We start from the raw sequence: 6705 nt of genomic DNA, 5'->3' as shown, positions 1-6705 counted from the left end.
GTCCCTAAAAAGCATGCAAACCTGGCAGGTTTTAGCATAACTGTATAAAAATAAGCACATTTCCTAGAAAATGCTTTTAAAAAGCATTAGATAAGTTGAGAGAATGAAGTCTTGTTCATATGATTCTAAATATATGGAGTTTAGTCTGAAAGGTAGCTTAGCTTGCAAGCTATTTTTATATTATTACTAAAACTATGCTATTTACTATAGGTTCAGATGTTATACTCAAGAAAGCTAGAGCAGCTCACTTAGATTTTTTATTTTTTTTTTAATACTTTCCAAGTTTTCTTGTGACAGTTTGTGATACCTTGGCTTTGGCCAACTCTTTTCATTGCTGTCTCAGCTGTAGATTTCTGAACCAGGGATCAGCCACAGAAACATGGAATGTTTTGAGACCAGCATGAGGAACATTCTCATTTCATTGTACCTGGATGAGATTTTTTTTGAAAGTTCACTTTGCTTTGAAATTCTGTAGCTTTGTCTGAGAGGGTTTTTTATTTTCTTTTAGGCTTCTCTGCCAGTTGGCTCTGGTTTGAAAATGTTTTATAAGATAGGTTAATTTGGCTTTTCTCTCCCAGATTGAGGGCACACTAAAAAGCTGTCTGCTCTTCACATTACCATGGAAATATTTTGTCTCTCTGTTTCAATTTACTGTTCATTTTAAACTGCTAGTAAGTGGAAGCAGGGGCAAGTGGTTTTATTCCATATGAAATCATAACTTTGTAAAGGTCAGTTTTGTTTTTATGTTCTCACAGTAAAAATGCAAATTATGCAGCCTGCCTAAAAATAATATGTAGTATGTCTTTGGTATACCTGTTGGACTATATTCATTTCATGAGCTCTTAGAAGGCTTTCTACACCCTTGTTTGCCTGTTCTAAATTAGGTGTTAAATATGGAAAATTTGCATGAGAATAATGCTCATCAGGTTGGATCTGGTTAGGTGCAAAATGATGGATGTCTGAAACTGAAAATAACTTGTTTCTTTCACCTTGTTGACTTCTGTCAATGCATTTGCTTGGGGTTTTACAAGTAGTTTTTAAAATTCAGGATACCTTTTTGCAAGTCTGTTTGCTAACTTGACAGCTGTCCTAGTGAGTCATAGATCCCCAACTTGGAGGGTTTAAATAAACCTAGTGGAAGTGGAGAATTATTTAATGCTTTGAAATGCACCTTTTTTATTGTTTACAGTAATGGTGTTGCATGCCACTGTCTTCTGGACATGAGAGAAAATTGTACATATGATACTTGGATTTCTGTTGCTTGTGAGTGAATGCTGGATTTGTTTATTTACCTTTTTTGCTCCATTCTTAATATGTGTCCTAAGTTGAATCAGTAGAAAGATACGAAATCAGAAGATCATTTCACACACTCTGGGGTTTTTGTTGTTTCTTTTCATCACAGTCATACCAAACTTAAGGGTGGTATGTCTTTTTTAATTGTATTTGCTTCTACCAAGACAAACTGTGATTTGGTCTTTGTTTTTATGGTCCCAGGAGTTGCATTAACTTTCTTCTGTGCTGTTAGTTTTGTAGGGTTTTTTCATGTGGAGAATCACAGTGTCTCCCCCTGTAACAAGTGATTACAATATCTATGAACCCCTTTATCCAGAATGAGAAGGTGCTTCTTTGGATAACTAAAGAAATCACACTTTCTGACTAGCTTCTTCTATTTTTTTTCCCTGTGTTTCCTTCTCTGGAAAGTTAAATATTTTATCTTCTCTATGCTCTAGAAGTTCAATTTCATGAGTAAGCCTTAATTTTTTATGGGTTTTTTTTTTTTTAATTTGTAGCAGTAAGTCTGTTCATTGAGTTAGAACACTTGTCTTGTACAAGTGACAGGCAGAGGGCAGAAGCTCTGGGAGCTGAGTGTTAAAACAAAATCAAGTGGGTATAAACTTTCTGTAAATAAAATTTAGATTAGAAACAAAGTTCCTAATTCTGCAACAGCCTTCTGGGCAGAGCCTTGCTTTGAAGGAAGAGCCAACTATGTCTATGAAAGAAATGAAATGCAAAGTGGTGTCTGAATAGTAGGCAACTAGACCTGATAAACCAGAGATCCCTTCTAGTCCCTTCCTAGAGTTTTGCTCTTTTGTTGGGTTTCCTGTCTTGCCACATTGCCAGTTTTGTTTTTAAGGCTCAAAGATTTGAGGGTAAATAATGAGAATATTAAACTGTGACATAGCAACAAAAGTTAACTGCTCAATTTTGGGTGGTGGTGGTCTCTGATACAGGAGAATGAAGCATATAAGTTACCAAATCATGGCAAGTGGAAACTTGGAGGAGTTGTGATCTAAAGAAATGTGCTCGGTTTCTACACAAAGCTGATTTCCCTGAGTAACAGCCTACAATGAGATGTAATGATCTGTAGCACTTGGTATCATCAGTAGGTTGTAATCAAATGGAAATTATTGGACATTTTCAAAGAGTGAGCAAATGATCTGTGATGCAGACGAGATCAGAATAGACTATCTTATCTTCAAGGCTTTCATGTTCCCTGCAGCCAGCCATCATAGCTCTACCTAAATCCAGATTCAGAGCTCTGACTAATATGTTGTTAAATCCCAGAGCTGTGGGGTAAATGTGACAAAGAACCAAGAATTTTGCAGTGCAGTCTGGCTTGTGTCTGATATGAGCTCTGGCTGTGGGGTGTAGTGACACTGCCTCAACACACGTGCTTTTGTGTTACAATGCACACACATGTCCCCAATTCACTGGGAATCTGCTTTTGCTTGAATTAAAGCATCCAGATCAGGCACAACAACCAAAACTACCCAGAGTGAAGCATGGATGAACATTTTTTAATACAATATGTGCTCTCCTTATTTAAAATGGAAAATCCTCTTCTAAATTTGCAGGATTCTAGATAGGAATGTCAATTCAGAATTCATGTTTCTTGTTCCTTTTAATTTTTTTTTTCTCCAGTGCAGATAATATTTTTAGGAATCTGCTGTAAAAGTGCTTTAAAAGACATGTCAAAAGAGACAACACTGGGTGGTTCCTCATGAAGTTGCTGTGGGAAAGAAGGACAGCAGGTGGTGGAGGAGAAGAGCTGGTACGGAACTGAAATGGGACAAATGCAGAAAGGACAGGATGGCTCTATTCTGATTTAAAAGTTGCACATGTCTTAATTTCACTGCTGTAACTTTATTCCACCAAAGGATACTTTGTCAACAACGCCTTGTGTTAGCTGAGCCTGATCCTTCAAAAGTTTCTGCTGTATCATTATGTCCATTTATATTTTGAAGGCAAAACATCTCAGTAGGGATATTGAAATTATGCTGCTGAGGAGTGTATTTTGAGGTTGACATTAAAAAAATGAATTCAGCAGCAGGATATGTGATTGTGCAAGCAGCTGTAGTATCATACAGCATCTTTGAGGCCAGTGGTCTCCAAACTTTGATTGCACACCTGTATCACTAAAAACTTATGTGTGCACACACTGTGTATATTTATTAATTTATAAATAATATATGTACTACTATACTAATTTATTATGTACATACACAGGAGTAGAAATTGAAAAAGTATGAGAGTAAAGTGAAATAAAGACTATTTTTAAATTATTTAAAATTTCGTTTGTTGATTCTGCAAAACATACTTTTTTCTTGCACCCAAATGGATTCTCTTGGGGTGCATGCACCTCACTTTGGAGACCAATCCTTTAGGGTATAGTCTTGGAAAGAGCTCTAACTTGATGGGAGCAGGTATCAAGACTGACCAGTTTATAATGACAGTTTTTTAATCTGTGAATACAGGCTGTTATCTTTAACTTTGTGCTGCATGACTCTGTTTTGGATCTCTGTTTATTCAGAGTTCTTTGAAAATTTCGTCCAAGGGCTGTGAACTGTTTTGCTGTTTGTTTTCCTGCAGTATGCATTAAATGACAAAAGAGGAGGTGTCAGCCTTAAGTGGTTTGCAGAAATGCAGAGCCATCCCAGTTTGGAGGGGAGGGCATATCTCCTGCCAAACACAGGGATGTGTTAGTACTTGGCTTTAAAAGTTAGTGCCATTTTTTCAACTGACTTGCCCTTTCTCAAATGTTCACTATAGAATTGCAATATTTAGTGCTCAGCTTCTTAGAAGAAAATCATTAATTTTCTTGCTGTATCTTTTCCTGGTGTTTATTTTACTGAACTAGAGTTGAAACCATTTTTTACGGTATGCCTGTTCTTTGATCTTGTAAACTGGCATAAATTTTTAATAGTATTTCGTATCAGTTTTTAAAAATTGATGGGGTAAAATGACTGTACATGTGTTGGACTGCATAAGGAAATCAATATATATATATTTTAAATGCCTCAAAAGGTGTCTCAAAGTATGTAAGTTTTCATGTGTTTGACTGGAGAGGCAAGAGAGATGTTCTAGTAAAATATAACAGTGGTGATTGGGGTTTTTTAATTGTATATTTTACCTGTAAATCTCAGCTTGAAGGATCTCACACAAAAACATGGAAAATAAGTCATCTGAGAACTCTTGATAGTCCAACTGTATCTGGAGAATGAAGTAGCTGGATTTCCTGTGTATTTACAATGCAGTGATATGACACTGTTTCACTTGACTTGTCTTCTCAATTGGTGATACTTCAATCTTCAAAGAAGATGAAATTGCTTCAACTTGTTGAAATAATAAAGGACATCACAGTTGGTTTAAAGGCAGCCTTTCTCAATGAACGTGCAAGTTATGGCACAGGAACATTTAGCCCTCGTGTAAATAAAAACATGACTCTCCAAAGTGATTTTCAACTTTTCTGTATTTTTCCTCAAGTTGCCTCAGACTAAAAGTTGAAAGAAGTATTTTGGGTTTGGTTGTTTTTCTTGACTACAGGAATACCTAGGAAACTCAAACAATTAACAGGTCAGTTAATAATCTGTGAATTACTACTGGGTGCTGAACTGTGTGAGAGGGAAGGGAAAGGTTTGGGTTGCCCTTAGAATATGTAGTTTGAAGTTGAATCTCCTCAAGTTGGCTGCCCACAGTTCCCTCTGGCATTACAAACAGCTGCCTTTATGTGGTCTCTGGATTAAATTTGGTACTCCCTGGGAGGAGAAAATCGTGGGAACCTCCCCTTCATCCAAGTCCTATTCAGGCTAATTGAAGAATTATTCTTGACCTAAGCTGTTTCAATTTTGCTTTGATTAAGTGACTTGAATCTTCTAACTGCCAAGGGAAAGGACAGATCAAGCTTTAACATAATAAAGAACCTAATGCTATTTTTAATTTTTTTTTTTTAAATAAGGGCTTTGGCTCCAGTAGGAGCTGCTGATTGTGTGCTGTGCTTTAAATGTCCCAGGTCTGCAAGAGGTGTTTCCTACTGCTGAGACCATGAAAACAGCAGCTATGCAGAATTCCTCGGGGAAGGGAATTGGCTGCAGTATAAACAACCAACTTAGGTGGATGATTTCATCTTTTGGATTGGGCTGCTGTGTTTTGCATTTGGAGATTTGATGTGAAAGAGGACGTGTAAGGATGATCTTTTTTTTTTTTTAAAAGCAGTTACAAATGTTTCTGCAGAAGAAGGATCAGTTCCTGGAGCAGGGTCCTAGGCAGTGTCAGTGTGATCTTGCATAGCAGCCTCCAAGAGTAGTGCTGCTCCCACAGTGTGCTATGCTGGAAGACATGGATGGAAAGACAAAAATGCAATTAGTTCAGCAGGCCTGAAGTGCACCCTCTGTTCACAGATCACAGGCTTAAGTGTAGTCATAGATGAAGGCCATTTCCTTTTATTGGGGAATGGAGAGGCAGAGTATTTCTGCAACTTCTCATTTTCTTGGGAGCAAATCCAGTGTGGAGTTTGCACATTGTGGTCAGTGTTTCCGCAGTTGTGATTGCACAGAATGAGCCACAAGTCAGGAGGCACTTCAAGGTTTTAACTGCTTATTTGACAAGGCTGCTTTTGAGCTCAGGTCAGCTCATCTCCAGCTTATTTGGCCCCCTTTGGTGCTAAGGATTTGCTGAAAAACCAGGATGAACTATAGAGTAGCAGCTCACATTCCCCAGCTCTGCTCTGGGAATGGGCGTGAATGCTTTGCTTCAGGAGAGGATTTGATGAAAGGAAAACAAGCAGAGTGTTTTTAAAAAGGAGAAGAAGCTGGAAAGAAATGTAAGCAAGAACTTCAGAGCGTGTGGGTATGCAAAGCTGTGGATTTCCTACTCTTTTTAGGGCCAAAAAGAGTTTGTTTTGTTTAAGCAAAACCATACCAACTTCCATACCATACGTGTCACGTATACATAAGGAAAAAACGTGGGAAAAAGTATAGCAATCACTTGGTCAAGGTAATTCTGTCCTATTTGTGTTATTATTTGAGCTATAATAATTCCCAGCCTATCCCTCTACATTTTATTTAAGCAGGTTTTTTGTGCACAAAACTAAGTATTTTAGGGTTTGTCTTTTTAACTTGATCTCCTGTGGAAATAGCTGTTTAATTTTTCCAAACCATTTTCTGCCTTGCATATTCTCCCCACTTTTTTAAAGGATCATGCACAATTTCTTACATAAAGAGGTATGGGTGTGTATAATGACAATCTAATTTGGTGTGATAAGTGTATTATTTTAGGCTGTAGATAGCCTTGTCCCTGAAACCTCCTTAACCCCAGATTTCTTTTTAGGATGCCTATCATTCTTCAGATCACTATTCTGTACTCCCCTCCTACTTTAATTGCCTCATGATAAACTGAAGGGATGCAGCCAGGAGTCTGCCTGGCTAA

Source organism: Erithacus rubecula, assembly GCF_903797595.1.
Source record: "Erithacus rubecula genome assembly, chromosome: 5".
NCBI classification, from domain to species: domain Eukaryota; kingdom Metazoa; phylum Chordata; class Aves; order Passeriformes; family Muscicapidae; genus Erithacus; species Erithacus rubecula.
Note: the sequence above shows the minus strand (reverse complement) of the source record.